Below are 15,395 nucleotides of genomic sequence, written 5' to 3'. Positions count from 1 at the left end.
ATCTGCGTGTCTGTCCTTTGTGCTGAGACCCACTGCTCTCTCAGACAGCGGCTACGCAAAGACAGTGCATGTTTCCCACCAGCAGACATTTTACTGATCTCAGCTGTGAGAGCAGCTGGCAATGACAATGTTACCGATTTCAGAGGTTGCTTTCTAGAGAGGTTTTATTTGCACAAAATGGAAGCTTGGTGTCTAGATTAGTACAAATTACATTGTGTGTTTATTTCCTCCTATAATACTTAGAAATCTAGCTTTTACAAAACTATGTGTTTGCCTTCTGTTTTGGTAACTGTACATTCCAGAAATACAAATTAATTTTTGTGGTGGCTGTTAATGGACGTAGGTGCAATACTGTGAAATATGCATGTGAATGATTTGTACTGATTATTTTGAATTCTCTTTTTATGTAACTTCATTTTCATAGTTTTGAAAATATTATACAAGATTATTCAATTGTACAAATGCTTATTTATTTCAGAAGTCTGACATTACATGCTCTGGTTCAGAAACAAAGTGAACATTGAAAGAAAACCTCCACGGTTTTTAGAAAGTTGGGCTAAAATAAATCATTAATTTTTGCCAGAATAGTAATTTTGTCATTATTGTAAGAGCTGATTGGCTTTCTCATTCATGTCTAATCTATAAATGTACAAATACATCTCTGTACATCTCTCTGTATTTGAACACATATCTTCATTGCTCTTACCCCATACATTTTGGGTGTATTTTTGAGGATATTTCATAGGAGTCTGTCCAGGTACTTAATGAACATACAATAGAAGATGTAGGCTTCCCATGCCCTGTAGGTTTGTATTAGCTTATTTTTTTATTTCAAGTTGGCTTTGCCTTTGTAAGTTAAGTTTTGTTAACTATTTTAAAAATATTTGCAATACATCTGCCAGCAAAGTCAAATCTCTAACATTTTGTGTGTCAGATATTTGACATACGTGAGCAGCAATGAAACTATCACCAAATGAAGGCAGTAAACATGCGCACACTCCCAAGAGCATCCTCCTGCCCCTTTTGAACTCAAGTATCCCTTCTCGCCTCTCTGAGGAGCTGTTTGAGGGTGTAGTTTAGGGTTTTTAAAGATGATTCCCTGTGACAGATGTACTGCAAGCGTCTTTGAGGTTCCTCATTGTCTCCAATATCTTTTCAGGTCCTCCATACTCTGGTTCTCCTTTTCCATCCTCGGTCTGATGTTTATGAACTTCTGTGGAAGCTTACTCTTATTACTGCCTTCTGGGGAGTTTTTGGTTTTCTCATGTTCATCTGGAGGACCATCCTCGCTGTATTACTAAAGTACCTGATAGTGTCCTTTTAGTCACACATAACAGGAAATTTTATAGTCACTGGACATTTTATTTTCATGCCTGGGCCAGAATCCAGGAGTCCAACCCTTTTCTTTTTTCCTTTTAGATTACTAACTTGGACAGAAATTAGTTTTGAAATGGAAATTTGTTGCAAAATACTATCTTTATAGTAAGAATCCAATGAACAAAACCACAATATGTTCTCATTGAGAAAATGACAATTTATAAACCCTTCTCTTCAATAGCAAGCAAGAAATACTAAGTATTTGGTGAGCCCATCTCTCTGCCCACCTGCCCCTGCCTGTGTGTTGGGTGACGGGACAGGGACGCTCAGTGTACCCTGAGCAACATGTGAAAAGGGAACACCCATGATTTCCTGTTTACCCTCCATAGATGCATTCTTCTACAGCCACATTGTAGCCACTGGAGTGTTGACACTGATGATATTCCAATAGATTGCCAAGGTTGGGGGCAGGCCTCAGTCTCTGGTAATCATTTAAAGTTTTGAATGAAGAAGTATGTTTTAAGGGTCAGGAAAATGTGTCTTTACATGGTATTACAGTGGAGTCCTGCCTGGATCTTACTGAGCTGTAATTCCTCACATGATGACTCGTGTCTGAGTCAGGAAGCATGTCCACTTCCTGACAATGGTCGCTGTCTGTCCTGCTGCTGGTGCTCTTTTCTGTCATCCTACTGTCCTGTTCCATGTGCTCTGTAAGGGGCCTAGATGCACAGCAAGGTTCCTAGAGAAAAAACAAATCTCTTCTGTACAGCACAGAGGACTCTAGTTGATATCTTACAGTAAGTTATAGTGAGAAAGAATGTGAAAACAGACATAGGTACATACACGTGTGACTGAAACATGATGCTGTATGCCAGAGACTGACACATAGTGACTGACTACACTGCAATAAAAAAACAAATGTCGTAGATGTAAGGCACCACTTTCTGTATTAGTGGAAGGGGTCACACACAAGATACGTTTGGCTAGCAGTGTAATGAATATTTGTAAATTCTGTTTCCTTTATTACATATTTGTATAGACAGATGAATGACGCAAAGAAATGCTTAGAGGAGGCCATTAGGCAAAATAAGATGCTCTTTGATGAAGCACTGAAGTTTAAGGCAGAAACCTCTTCTTTTCCCAGATTACATTCTGAAAACGGAAATGAAAGTAATGGGTAATTGTTACCGATTCAGTATGTTTTGTTGAAGGAGAACTTGAAAACCATTGAGAGGGATAATGAATACTTCAATGACATCATTCTGATTGCTCGAGCTTAGCTGCAGGCAGCGAGGGGTCAGGATGCCAAGCGTCCACGCTCAGTGAGAGTTTGGCTGCTACGTTGACCACAGCTGGGCTTCTGAGGCTCTTTGTGCCCTGGGCGAGCTGCACGCTCCCGCTCCTCCTGCTTTTGGCCACAGCAGAGTGTGGGAGCCTGGGAGCGGAACCTCCATGTGAACAATGACCCAGAATTTCACGGACTAAAGCCTCTGTGACTTTTTAACTTCAGAGACTAGGAAATACGTCTTATTTCCACAACCTAGGGAGATTTCTCTCCACTCACACCGCTTTCCAAGATACATAGAAAATGCCAGGAAACTCCTGAGAGGTGAAGGAAGTTACTAGCCGAGCTGTGCAGCCCCTTGCCTTGTTTATGTTAAACAGAACTTTCCATGTGAATTTGGGAAAACTTTATATTCCACTAGGAACACTCATTTGTGAGACCTTTGGCATGAGCAGTTTCCCACCCTTGCTTTCCTTTTGTCGTCCAGTCATGTCTTCCATTGTCCAGTGAGGAGGAAGTTTGTGGAGGCGAGGAAATATTTGTGCCTGAAGGTCTCTCTTTGTTCTACATTTCTTCATGGGCTTGACATTTGTCCTGGGCCCAGCCTGGGTCAGCTGCTATCACAGGAAACTTAGGGGTGGCTGTTGATACTGGCTGAGAAGGGACATGATTCCAGTTGGGTTAAAGAGAAGCAACTGCCCATCAGAACAAACCAAGACTTGCTGGAAGAGCTTGACAGGCTGGCAATGGAAGAGGACCAGCTGAATAAGGAAACACAAGATGCAGGGGGTCAGAACGAGCTGCTAGGATGCCCAGTGCTAGTACTTGTAGGAAGCGGCCCTGTCTGTTGTAAATGGAGCAGACGCTGTCTTTGACCCCAAACCGAAATTCAGGGAAAGTCCCAGATGCTTTCAAGCTTGTGTAAGGGGACGTATGACACTTGTATTCTTTTCTCTTTTTTTTTTTTTTAACATTTTTATTGATTTATAATCACTTTAAATGTTGTGTCAAATTCCAGTGTTCAGCACAATTCTTCAGTCATTCATGGACATACACACACTCATTGTCACATTTTTTCTCTGTGAGTTATCATAACATTTTGTGTATATTTCCCTGTGCTGTACAGTGTAATCTTGTTTATCTATTCTACAATTTTGAAATCCCAGTCTATCCCTTCCCACCCTCCACCCCCCTGGCAACCACAAGTCTGTATTCTCTGTCTATGAGTCTGTTTCTGTCCTGTATTTACGCTTTGTTTTTGTTTGTTTTTGTTTTTGTTTTTTAGATTCCACATATAAGCGATCTCATAAGGTATTTTTCTTTCTCTTTCTGGCTTACTTCACTTAGAATGACATTCTCCAGAAGCATCCACGTTGCTGCAAATGGCATTATGTTGTCGGGTTTTATGGCTGAGTAGTATTCCATTGTATAAATATACCATCTCTTCTTTATCCAGTCACCTGTTGATGGACATTTAGGCTATTTCCATTTTTTGGCTATTGTAAATAGTGCTGCTATGAACATTGGGGTGCAGGTGTCATCCTGAAGTAGATTTCCTTCTGGATACAAGCCCAGGAGTGGGATTCCTGGGTCATATGATAAGTCTATTCCTAGTCTTTTGAGGAATCTCCACACTATTTTCCATAGTGGCTGCATCAAACTGCATTCCCACCAGCAGTGTAGGAGGGTTCCTTTTTCTCCACAGCCTCTCCAGCATTTGTCACTTGTGGATTTTTGAATGATGGCCATTCTGACTGGTGTGAGGTGATACCTCATTGTAGTTTTGATTTGCATTTCTCTGATAATTAGTGATATTGAGCATTTTTTCATGTGCCTTTTGATCATTTGTATGTCTTCCTTGGAGAATTGCTTGTTTAGATCTTCTGCCCATTTTTGGATTGGGTTGTTTATTTTTTTCTTATTCAGTCATATGAGCTGCTTATATATTCTGGAGATGAAGCCTTTGTCGGTTTCATTTGCAAAACTTTTCTCCCATTCCGTAGGTTTTCTTCCTGTTTTACTTCTGGTTTCCTTTGCTGTGCAGAAGCTTGCAAGTTTCATTAGGTCGCATTTGTTTATTCTTGCTTTTATTTCTTCTAGGAGAAAATTTTTGAAGTGTATGTCAGATAATGTTTTACCTATGTTTTCCTCTAGGAAATTTATTGTATCTTGTCTTATGTTTAAGTCTTTGATCCATTTTGAGTTGGTTTTTGTATATGGTGTAAGGGAGTGTTCTAGCTTAATTGTTTTCCATGCTGCTGTCCAGTTTTCCCAACACCATTTGCTGAAGAGACTGTCTTTATTCCATTGTATATTCTTGCCTCCTTTGTCGAAGATGAGTTGACCAAAAGTGTGTGGGTTCATTTCTGGGCTCTCTATTCTGTTCCATTGGTCCATATGTCTGTTTTGGTACCAATACCATGCTGTCTTGATGACTGTAGCTCTATAGTATTGTCTCAAGTCTGGGAGAGTTATTCCTCCAGCCTCTTTCTTTCTCTTCAGTAATGCTTTGGCAATTCTAGGTCTTTGATGGTTCCATATAAATTTTATGATTTGTTCTAGTTCTGTGAAATATGTCCTGGGTAAATTGATAGGGATTGCATTAAATCTGTAGATTGCTTTGGGCAGTGTGACCATTTTAACAATATTAATTCTTCCAATCCAAGAGCATGGAATATCTTCCCATTTTTTAAAGTCTTCTTTAATTTCCTTCATCAATGGTTTATAGTTTTCTGTGTATAATTTTTTCACCTCCTTGGTTAGATTTATTCCCAGATATTTTATTACTTTGGGTGCTATTTTAAAGGGGATTGTTTCTTTACTTTCTTTTCTCTTTAAAATGTGTATGTTCAGAATCATTTCACTGCCTTAATGTCTTCTAGAGAGAATGCTCACCGAAGTCTTTGGACGTGTACCAGAGCTAATATATTTATTTTCTATGGTTTGTTTTGCACTTAACAAAATAACTTGGTTTTGAAAAAAGTAAGTTACACTTTTTAAGTATATCACCCTGAGTTTTCATTGAAATCTTAGTACATGCTTTGTTTTGTCCTGTGTGAAGATATTGGAAAAAGGAACATCTCCAGAGAACTTGAAAGATGCTGTTTCAGTGAGCACTTCAGGAGTTTCAGAGGAAAATGCCTCCATTAGCAGCAGGATTTCCACTGTACACATTAGCTTTCACAAGGAAAAAAATTTCATATCTTAGAAGATTAAATGTTGATACCTGTTCAGATTATTTTTGTTGGGAATTTAGTCATCAATGGAAATGTTTCATTTTAGGTTGAAATTGCTCTTAATAAAGCTCATGTCCACGAAGCCACAGTGGAACCTGAAGAAGTGCGTGTGCAGGAGGATGTCCAGCTCAGCAGCGAGAGGAGAGTAAGAGACGTTCCTCACCCTTTAGATGCTTACCTCAGAGGACTGATCGTCACTTTGTCAATGTTTAATTGTACTGTAATGCACGTAAAGAAGATGACCCATCTTAGCCGTTTCCAAGTGTACGATCCTCTTGTGTTAAGTACGTTCACATTGCTGTGGATCAGTACTTCCTGAAAGTCTTTTCTCACGTCTGTCTTGCAGCCAGGCATTTTGAAGCCCAGATCGAGGGTCCGATGCAGAGCGCCATGATGACTGAGGACTGCAGCCTGGAAGGTATGTTGCTTATTGGGAAGAAAACCTCATATGCAGGCTTCCTGGGAGATGTTGTGGCTTCAGTTCTAGACCCCTAGAATAAAGTAAATAAATATAATAGAATCAAATGATATTTTTGGTTTTCCAATGCATGTACCAGTTATGTTTACACTACACTGTAGCCTATTAAGCGAGCAATACCACTGTGTCTAAAAACCCCAATGTTCATAACTTAATGAAAATACATTTTATTACTAAAAACTACTAGCCATCATCAGAGCCTTCAGTGAGGTGTTGTCTTTTCGTTGGTGGATGGTCTTGAATTGATGTTGGTGGCTGCTGACTGATCATTGTGGCGGTTGCTGAAGATTGGTGTGGCTTTTGCAACTTCTTAACATAAGACCACAGTAAAGTTTGTCACAGTGTAAACTCTTCCTTTCAGGAACAAGTCCTCTGTAGCAGGCAATGCTGTTTGATACATTTTACACACAGGAGAACTTCTTTCCAAATTGGAGTCAGTCCTCTCAAACTCTGTGGTAATTTATCAGCTAAGTTCATGCACTCTTCTAAGTCCTTTGTGATTTCAGCCTTCTTCACAGCATCTTCACCAGTAGATTCCATCTGAAGAAAACAATTTCTTTGCTCATCCGTAAAAAGCAGCTCCTCATTCTTGCACCTTTATCATGAGGTTGCAGCCATTCAGTCACATCTTCAGGCTCCACTTCTCTCTTGCTATTTTCAGCACATCTGCAGTTCCTTCCTGCACTGAACTCTTGAGCCCCTCTAAGTCACACATCAAGATTGGAATCAATTCCTTCTAAACCCTGGTTCATGTTGATATTTTGACTTCTTCCCAAGAATCATGAATGTTCTTAATGGCCTCTAAAATGGTGAATCCTTTCCAGAAAGTTTTCCATTCATTTGCCCAGACCCATCAGTGGTATCACTATCTGTGGCAGTCAAACCTCCCAAAATGTATTTCTTAAATAATGAGACTTAAAAGTCGTAATTACTCCTGGTCCATGGGCTGCAGAATGGATGTTGTGTTAAGCATGGAAACAGCATTCATCTCATGCATCTCTATCAGAGCTCCTGGGTGACTGGTGCATTGTCCATGAGCAGTAATACTTTGAAAGAAATGGTTTTTTGTTTGCTTTGGTTTTTTTTTTCTTAGCAGTGGGTCTCAACAGTGGGCTAAAATATTCATGTTGTAAACAGATGTGCTGCCATCCAGGCTTTGTTCCATTTATAGAGCACAGAGTAGTTTTCCCATGATTCTCGTGGGACATAGGATTTTCAGAATGTTAAATGAACACTGACTTCAACTTACAGTCACCAGCTGCGTTAGCCCCTAGCAAGAAAATCAGCCTGTCCATTGAAGCCTTGATGCCAGGTGCTGACTTCTCTCCAGCTATGAAATTGCCGGATGGCCTCCCTTTGTAATTTTCTGCATTGAAAATCTGTTTAGTGCAGCCACCTTCATTAGCTGCCTTAGCTTCATCTCCTGGAGAACTTGCAGCAGCTTCTGGGTCTGCTCTTCCCGCCTTACCTTTCACAGGTATGCAGTGGAGATGAAATCTTGCCTTAAACTTCATGGGCCAACCCCTGCTGGCTTCACTCTTTTCTTCTGAAACCTCTTCACCTCTCTCAGGGTTTGTGGAATTGCTGAGAATTAGGGACTTATGCTAGATTAGGGTTTGCCTTAAAAGAATGTCATGGTTGTCTTAATTAAAGTGATAAAGAATGAAATATTTCAAGAATTACCAAAATGTGACACAGAGGTAAGAAATGAGCAAATACTGTCAGAAAAAAAGGTCATTGATAAAATTGCTGGACTCATTGTTCCTACAAATCTTCAATTTGTTAAAAAAAAAAAAATGCGTTACCGTGAAGGGCAATAAAGTGAGACACACCTGTAGTAAAAATGAGTTTGCACTGGGAAGGTAACAAATGGGTTCCTGCCTTCAGGATTCTCTCCTTTCTTCACTCCCCACCACAACCAAGCTCTTGAGTGCACAGTGCACACACAAAGACAATTGTTTTATGTTTCCAGAACATAAAAAGAAAGCACAAGACCACCATGCTGCGTCTGGATCTGTGCAAGTGGGCGAGGGAGCCAACTTCCAAAGGCTGCGGCAAAGCACACGCTTCCCTAGAGATACTTGTGGACAGACGAACAGGCGCGTGGAAGAGTAAGACGCTCCCGTGTTAATTATGACACATAATGTCGTGTGAATGAATGTGTGAAATTAAGTAGATATTTTAATATGTTTCAGAATACTTACCACCATATTTTCTTTACCATATTCAATCAGTACAGATTTGCATTTATTTTTCGACCTTGATTTCTGTAATCTGCTGCTTCTGTTCATCCTAACTGGTTACCAGAGTCTTGTTTGTATTTAGTTTGAGGTTTTAGTGGGTTCTTGGACCAGATTTAGTCACTTCATTATCCGGATCCCCCAGATCCATTTTTATTGTCCTTAGGTTTCAACCACATCAAAGTGTCATGACCTGCCATGTGTCTGTCATTTTTATTAAACTCTAGGCATTGGGTAGAAAATAGGAAAATTTGAGGCCTCGTGTGAGGTTAACTTGCTGCAGAGAAGGTGGGCGTTATAGCTGGCAGGTGATCAGGGCACCAGCAGCGCTGCATCCTGTTAACCCAGTTAGCAGCTGAGATCAGTCAGTGCAGCCAGCCCTCCTGAGGCCCGTGTGTCTCCTGTCCACTTTTGTTCCTGGCATGTAGCGCTCGTGGATCCCAGCTAAGGCCTGTGGGTCTCTCTAGGGATCACCTTTTCTGACGGGCTGTGAGCTCCAGCTGCCTTGACTGTGGTCCCCATGCATGGGGGGCACCGGCTTCGGGGCTGCTCTGCATCTCAGTCATTTCCTCTGACCCCCGGGGAAGGTGGACCCAGTTCGGGGCTTCCTTCTCCATCTTGGCCTCATGTTCCTTCCTGGCTTTTTAGCAATTTGGTACGTTCTATCATGGATTTCATAATTTGCCCAGATTTTCCTGTCATTCTCAGGGAGAGGTCATGGAATTCACACCTATTAACCTGCTTTCAAAAGAAAACATTTTCTTATATTTGCTAAAGAACCAGGTTTTGCCCCAGGCTTTGACTGAAGTCAGGGCTCTCAGTGGGAGAAATCAGGTAAGTCATGGGCTCCTGCTCCATCCTGTGTGTTCTGTTGTGATGACTTGGTCAGGCCCTTATTCCCACGTTGAAACACAGTGAGCCCGCGCTGTCCCCGTCACAGGAGCCTGAGCCTGGGGGGGCACAGAGCACACCTCCCGTGGGCTTTTCCTGTGTGTTTACATTATGCACAAATGAGTAGGGGTGGGGACGCTGAAGGAAAGCCCTGATACCAAACTCTTGCCAGAGGCCTGAGTGTAGTTTTCTCATATTTATTAGTGGGGGACCTTTAATTCTTTCCTGTGTATTTATCAGCCTGAGCATTTATGGGGAAGGGCGAAAGGAACATGGAATTCTTCCCCTCCAATTTCTGGGAGGGATACTGGCAGAATTTCACAGAGTTTCTTTCCCCTCTCAGGAAGATGACATGAAAGGATGTGAGCGGGTGGAAAAGAAGCAGCTGTTGGCCTCAGAGGAGAAGGTGAAACTGGCTGAAGAGGAAACACGGCAGTACAAGTGAGTTCAGCTCCTCAACACCCGCAGCTCCGAAAACCGCTGTTGGATTTTTTAAAAACTTTTCTAAAATATTTAGACACAATATCACACACAGACCAAAACAAATGTTCAGAAGACATTTGTATACATGCTTCACACAGGAGAAAAAATGTTATGTTTACACGTGTTAAGTTAAAGGTTTAACTTCACAAAATATTAAGTTGCTAAGAATTTCCTGGTCCCCAGTGCTGGCCAGACTGTGTGGAAGGACGGTTCACAGAGATGTTTCTGAAGGTGCTATAAACTCTTCTCAACCTGAGAACAGCAGTTTGGTGTAGCGTCAGTCGGACCAATAAATATGCCCGTGTCACTGTGGAGACCGACGTGTTGTAAGGCTGAGAAATAGAGTCAGGTGTAAGGAAAGGAAGAATCAAGCTTTATGATGAAAGACGCTCAGCACAGGACACGTGAGGGAAATGCTGAGAACGGGACAGGGAATTGTGTCCGCGCAGGACCCGGCAGGCGTTCAACAACAGTGACGGGAGGAGTGGCTGCGGCGACAGCTTGGCACCCGCTGTGCTGCTGCAGCCGTGTGCAGTGCGCCGTATGCGGTGAGATGCTGTGTGTGAGTGTGCAGTGCGGATAACGTGGGATGGGGCAGGGTATTTAACAGCATACCCAGCGTTGTGTCTTCTCTGATGGAACAATTTGTAACTCGTAGGAGAAGACTTGAAGAATGTCACTGGCAAATGCGGGAAGCAGAGATCACTTGGAGACACCAGGTAATCTGCCTTCCTCCTGACACACTGAGTCCTCAGCACCTGAAGCAGACGGTTATCGTGGCCCTGAGAACCCCTCACCATGGGGTGTTTCTTGATGTGTTGACTTTTTAAGGTTGCTCTTGCTGAGAAGAAGGCCCAAGACAACTGGGTAAGAATTTGTTAACTTCCTTCCTTTTGTGCACAGTTGGCCACAACTGAACCCAAGACAACTGGGTAAGAATTTGTTTCCTTCCTTTTGTGCACAGTCGGCCACAACTGAACGTGGATGTGTTTTTCTCCCACAGCTCAGGGCTCAGGAGCTGGAGAGGGAAAATGCTGAGTTGAGAAGGGAGAATGCCCACCTGAAACAAAGGTACAGAATTTTGACACATTTTGAAGGGTGTTTTGAGATTCTTAAGGATTGGCTGTTTTGTATCTAGTAGAGGAACTGATGATGTAATACTTATTGAAGCCATTCTTTCTCCATCATTAAGACTGGACATAACATTCAGAGAGAGGCAGGCAGAGGAATACATGAGGCAGGAGCCCACCCCAGGAGGACCACACAGGCTGTCTCCTCCCCTGAGAGGTAAGGAGCGCACTGTGAAGTGTGGCAGCTTCATTTCTGCTGCAGAAGCCACCGAATGGGCTTCTTGTCCCCGTGGGTAATTGTTGGCTTTCCTGGACACCACACCACACACTCACCACAGGGAACAGTGTCTCAGCTGGTTGACAGGATGCTGTTTTCTTCACTTGCCACCACCTAGCTGGGCTCTGTCCTCTGTGCCTCTGGAGCTCATGCCCCTCCAGGGACTGTGAACTGCCCCCCAGGCCCTTGGGTGGCTGGCGTGGCTGGTTTCTGTGCGCTGGAAGACATGAGCGTCAGCACCCTCTTCCATCCTGGACACAATATTGAAGGCTGAATTCTCCTTGTCATTGAGAAAAATAACATGCACAGGGTTTTAGAATGAAGGCAGTGTGTCCTGGTGAGAAAAAATTTTCTCTTCACTTGTCTTGGTGGATAACTAACTATTCTATCCAAGATCTGCTTTAAGACAGCAGGCATTTCATCACTAATTTTGCAGGTCCCTTTGTTCTTATAAAAAAAGTTGCACAGTGACCTAGAGTAGCCAGTTAGCAAGTGGCATTACTATGTGGAGTATCACGTCTAGAGTTAAAAGTGTAACTCTAAAATCTGCCAGTAGGGTTTCCATAAAATTCACTGTTCTTTTGCCACTTATTAGAACACTAGTCTTTCTCAGGCCACTTCTGTCGTAAAGATTTACATGACACCTGGTTACTTACACAAGACATGTGCTGCCAGAAGGATTGTAACAGCTTCCCAGCGGGCTGAGGAGGGAGAGGTGGAGCTCATGGTCAGGGGTTGTTGATACTCTTCCAATGAAAGACTCTTCCTATTTCAATATTTAGCCTGTGTAGAAACTGCGATTTCCCCTCAAGTGTGAGGTGAGTTCCCTGTGTTAGTGCTGATGTCCGGGCATCTGAGCCCTGCGCTCCCATCCTGGGCGATTAGTTATGGAAACACCTGAACCAGGGCTCTGGTCTCTTCCTCAAGGGTCAGGAGACCTGTCTCCCCCTGGTTCTGGTGGGGGGAAGAGTGTAATATGGTGAAGGGGGTCTTGGAAGCTTTGTTTTCTTCAGCAAAGTCTGCAGCAAAGCGTAATCTTCCATCCTTTCTTTGTTTTTTTGTTTTTTTTTTATCAGATTCAGGACCTAGTGCAGCTCCGGTGCAGAACGGCAACTCCTGCCCTCCTGAGGCGGCCACAGAGGCCCAGGTAAATGGGGTGATCATTCTCTGTTGGAACTCTTTCTGGCAACTTTGATTTTTTTTTTCCCAGCTGCCCTTGCTGGCCTCATCTCCAGATTGTGTGTTCTGTGACAGGTCTAGCGTGTCATTCCTTTCCAAATTCAAACCCTTGCCCAGGAGCCAGAGGGCTTCTCCCCTCAGCCCGTCACCTTTGGTGGTGCCTGCAGAAGCCATCAGGGAGTGAGTGCTTAGGGGCTGAGGACCGCAGGCTTTGTGTGTTTCTTGAAATAACAGGAGGAGGGGGACCCCTCACTCCAAACTTCCTTCTCTTGGCACGGCTGACTCCTTCCTGACCTCTGTCACCCGGGATTGCCCCTCGGTCACTGAGACAGATTCCTGTCATCATTATTTTGCTCTTTTCTTGTCTCAGACCAGGTGATTCGCCTGTTGAGAATGTTCATTCAAATCCTCGTAACTGAAAACTGAGCAAAGCCCTCCCTCCAGCTTTATCCCATGTGCTAGGGGCAGCTTTGAGTCCTCTTGGGTGTAGTAAGTGTCACAGCCCATCATTGTCTTTCCTGGGGAGGTAAATGTGTCTTCCACGCTCCCTCCAGTTGTCCTCTGGGTAGGAAAGCCTGACTCTCAGAGATGTTGCATTTGTAGTAGGAGATAGATGCCGGAAGGGATAGGGCCCGCAGTGAAGAGGCCTATTTCCCTGCAGCGGGATTCCGATTGACACCACAGTCCTTACCTTGTGCTCCCCATCCTGAGCTGGGCCGGTCCTGCCCTGGAAGCTGTCAGAGCTGCTCCTCTATCTCATCACACACCATGGGATTTTGCGCATGAGCTGAAATCCCTTCTGTGTCAGTTGTGGGGTTGAGACTTCCCGCTTTGCTTTTCCATAGGACACACGTACTGTGCGTTTTGTAATGAACTTAAAATCCAGAGCTACCTGAGAATCAGGATGATTGACTGCCTTCTGAGGACAGCCTTGTCCCCTCAGAAGCACTTTGCAGGCTCCCCCGCAGGCCTCCAGGGTGCCCAGCTCCCCAGGGCTCTGTGTGCCCAGGGGCAGCCCCTGCGGGGAGGACAAGGGCCCTTTGCGAGGTGGGGGCAGAGAGGGCCGGGTGGGCGCCAGGTGTGGCTCTGCTTCCACATGTGGAGAATGGGCTCTTCACGTCCATCCCTTCTCCGTGTTCCTGGTCACGCAGAGCCAGCTTCTGTGGCGCCGGGGAAGGTGGCGGGGAGGGCCGTCCTGCCCGGAGTGGCTGCCTGTTGGGAAGACGCTACTTTGTCAGTGTGCTGGCACCTGTCTGTGCATCCTCTAGGGCAGGCCGCTTTGCTTCCTCCACTTACAGACACCGGCGGTGACGTGCGGTGACCGTGTCTTATCCCCGTGGCAACCTGTGCAGGCAGGCCCCCGATGGGAGGGTGAAGTGTGTGACACTCTGCTGCTGTCTGGGCACCCGGGGGAGGGGAGGGTGCCTGGTGCTGACGGCTGCTGCGTTGGGTTCCAGCTTTTGTTGGTGTTGGTGCTTTTGTCTGTCATCCAACACTGCTCTCCATTCTGTTCTGCAGGTTACTTTTGATGCAAGAGGGCCCCATCCTTTCCCTGGGCCACCTCCACCTGAGCCACCCTTGTGCCCTGTGCAGCCTCACCCAGCACCACCAACTGCTCCACTTGGTGAGACGAAAGCGTATTCCTCTGTTCTTTCTTGAGTCACTGAAGAAGAAGGGGAGATCGCTCTCCAGGGCTTCATAAAGCATGGGGAAACCTGACTGAGGACATTGTCATGTTCCTCTAGTCTGTTTGCACACACATTTGGACTGTGACTTCCCCAACCTGACATGGGAAGGAGGTGTCTCTTGTAGAGTAAAAAAGAGTCCTCTGACAGAAGGCAGAAGTGTCAGGTTTGCACATGTGCCTTCAACATGCACCGCATTCTGAGTTTTGAGAAGCACACCCGTATCATTTTCTCCAGTGAGTGGAGCCCTGGCCTTCCGCAGTTGATCATTAGTTAGGAAAACACCTGAACCAGTGGTCTGTGGTCGCTCCCTCAAGTGATAGTAGACCTGTCTCCCCCCTTGTTCGGATGTGAGAAATAGTGCAAGATGGAGAAAGAAGGCTCAAAAGTTTTGTTCTGCTTCAGCAAATTAACATCTTAACTACAATAGTGAACAGGGAAGGAGTTTTTCAGTTTTAGTTTTCTCTATGCTTAGAAGGTAGCGTGCAGCAGGGAAGGGCACAGCTCATTAGTAGATGAAATGCATGCTTAGCAATCAGGAGTTGCTGGGATGAATCTCCAGTACCGCCATTTAAAAAAAACTTCAAATATCAAAAATATAAATTGTGCAGCTCCAAATATGATATTAAATAATTTTACGTGTTTTTTTTATACGTCTTCAAAAATATCCAAACCATAACTAAGCTTTTCTTTTGGAAAATACTTTAATTCTCTAAAGTTCTTTCTGCCAATTTTTATATTGAAATATCCATGAATGTACATAGATGAACATGGGTATATAAAATTTACAGTGGTAATATTCTTACTAACATATATGTAACTACATTTTACAGATGGAATGTCAATCTGCCAATTTGGAGAAGGCAAAGATAAAGAATCTACTGATAAGGAGGTACTGTATTCCTAGGTTAATATTTTTCTTAGTTTAAAATATAAGCATCACGGAATGCTTAAAGATAAACAGATGGTTGTTTTCACTTTGCATTTTGACGTTAGCAATTGACGATGAAAATTTTTGACAGTTTTTAATCTATACTTCAGTGAAGTCTGTGCTTAATGTCAGATGCCTGCATCATGTACTTCTGATAATTTTCCTGACTCACCTGATGAAACCAGTGTCTGTATCTAAATTTTTGTTTTTGAGTTCTTTTCTGGTATGGTTTATTACAGGACATTGAATATAGAGTTTACTGTGAAAGTGAGGTTGTTTCCTTTTCTTCGTGTTTAGCAGTCCTCATGTGAAATTAATCTAGT

General features: G+C 43.7%; 1 protein-coding gene across 1 annotated transcript in view; it reads left to right on the top strand.

Annotated features, from left to right (window-relative positions):
• LOC135320619 (collagen alpha-1(XII) chain-like) overlaps positions 1 to 6,256 on the top strand; it is a 34,060-nt gene extending 27,804 nt beyond the window's left edge. Inside the window, exons 8-9 of the mRNA XM_064483765.1 lie at positions 5,885 to 5,983; positions 6,185 to 6,256. The gene's annotated coding sequence lies outside the window, so the exon portion shown is untranslated. The remainder of the gene's footprint in view (positions 1 to 5,884; positions 5,984 to 6,184) is intronic.
• The last annotated feature ends 9,139 nt before the right edge of the window (positions 6,257 to 15,395 follow it).

Source organism: Camelus dromedarius, unplaced genomic scaffold (genome assembly GCF_036321535.1).
Source record: "Camelus dromedarius isolate mCamDro1 unplaced genomic scaffold, mCamDro1.pat HAP1_SCAFFOLD_28, whole genome shotgun sequence".
In the NCBI taxonomy this organism is placed as follows: Eukaryota; Metazoa; Chordata; class Mammalia; order Artiodactyla; family Camelidae; genus Camelus; species Camelus dromedarius.
The sequence above is the reverse complement of the archived record's forward strand: the minus strand, read 5'-3'. Positions and strand labels throughout refer to the sequence as shown.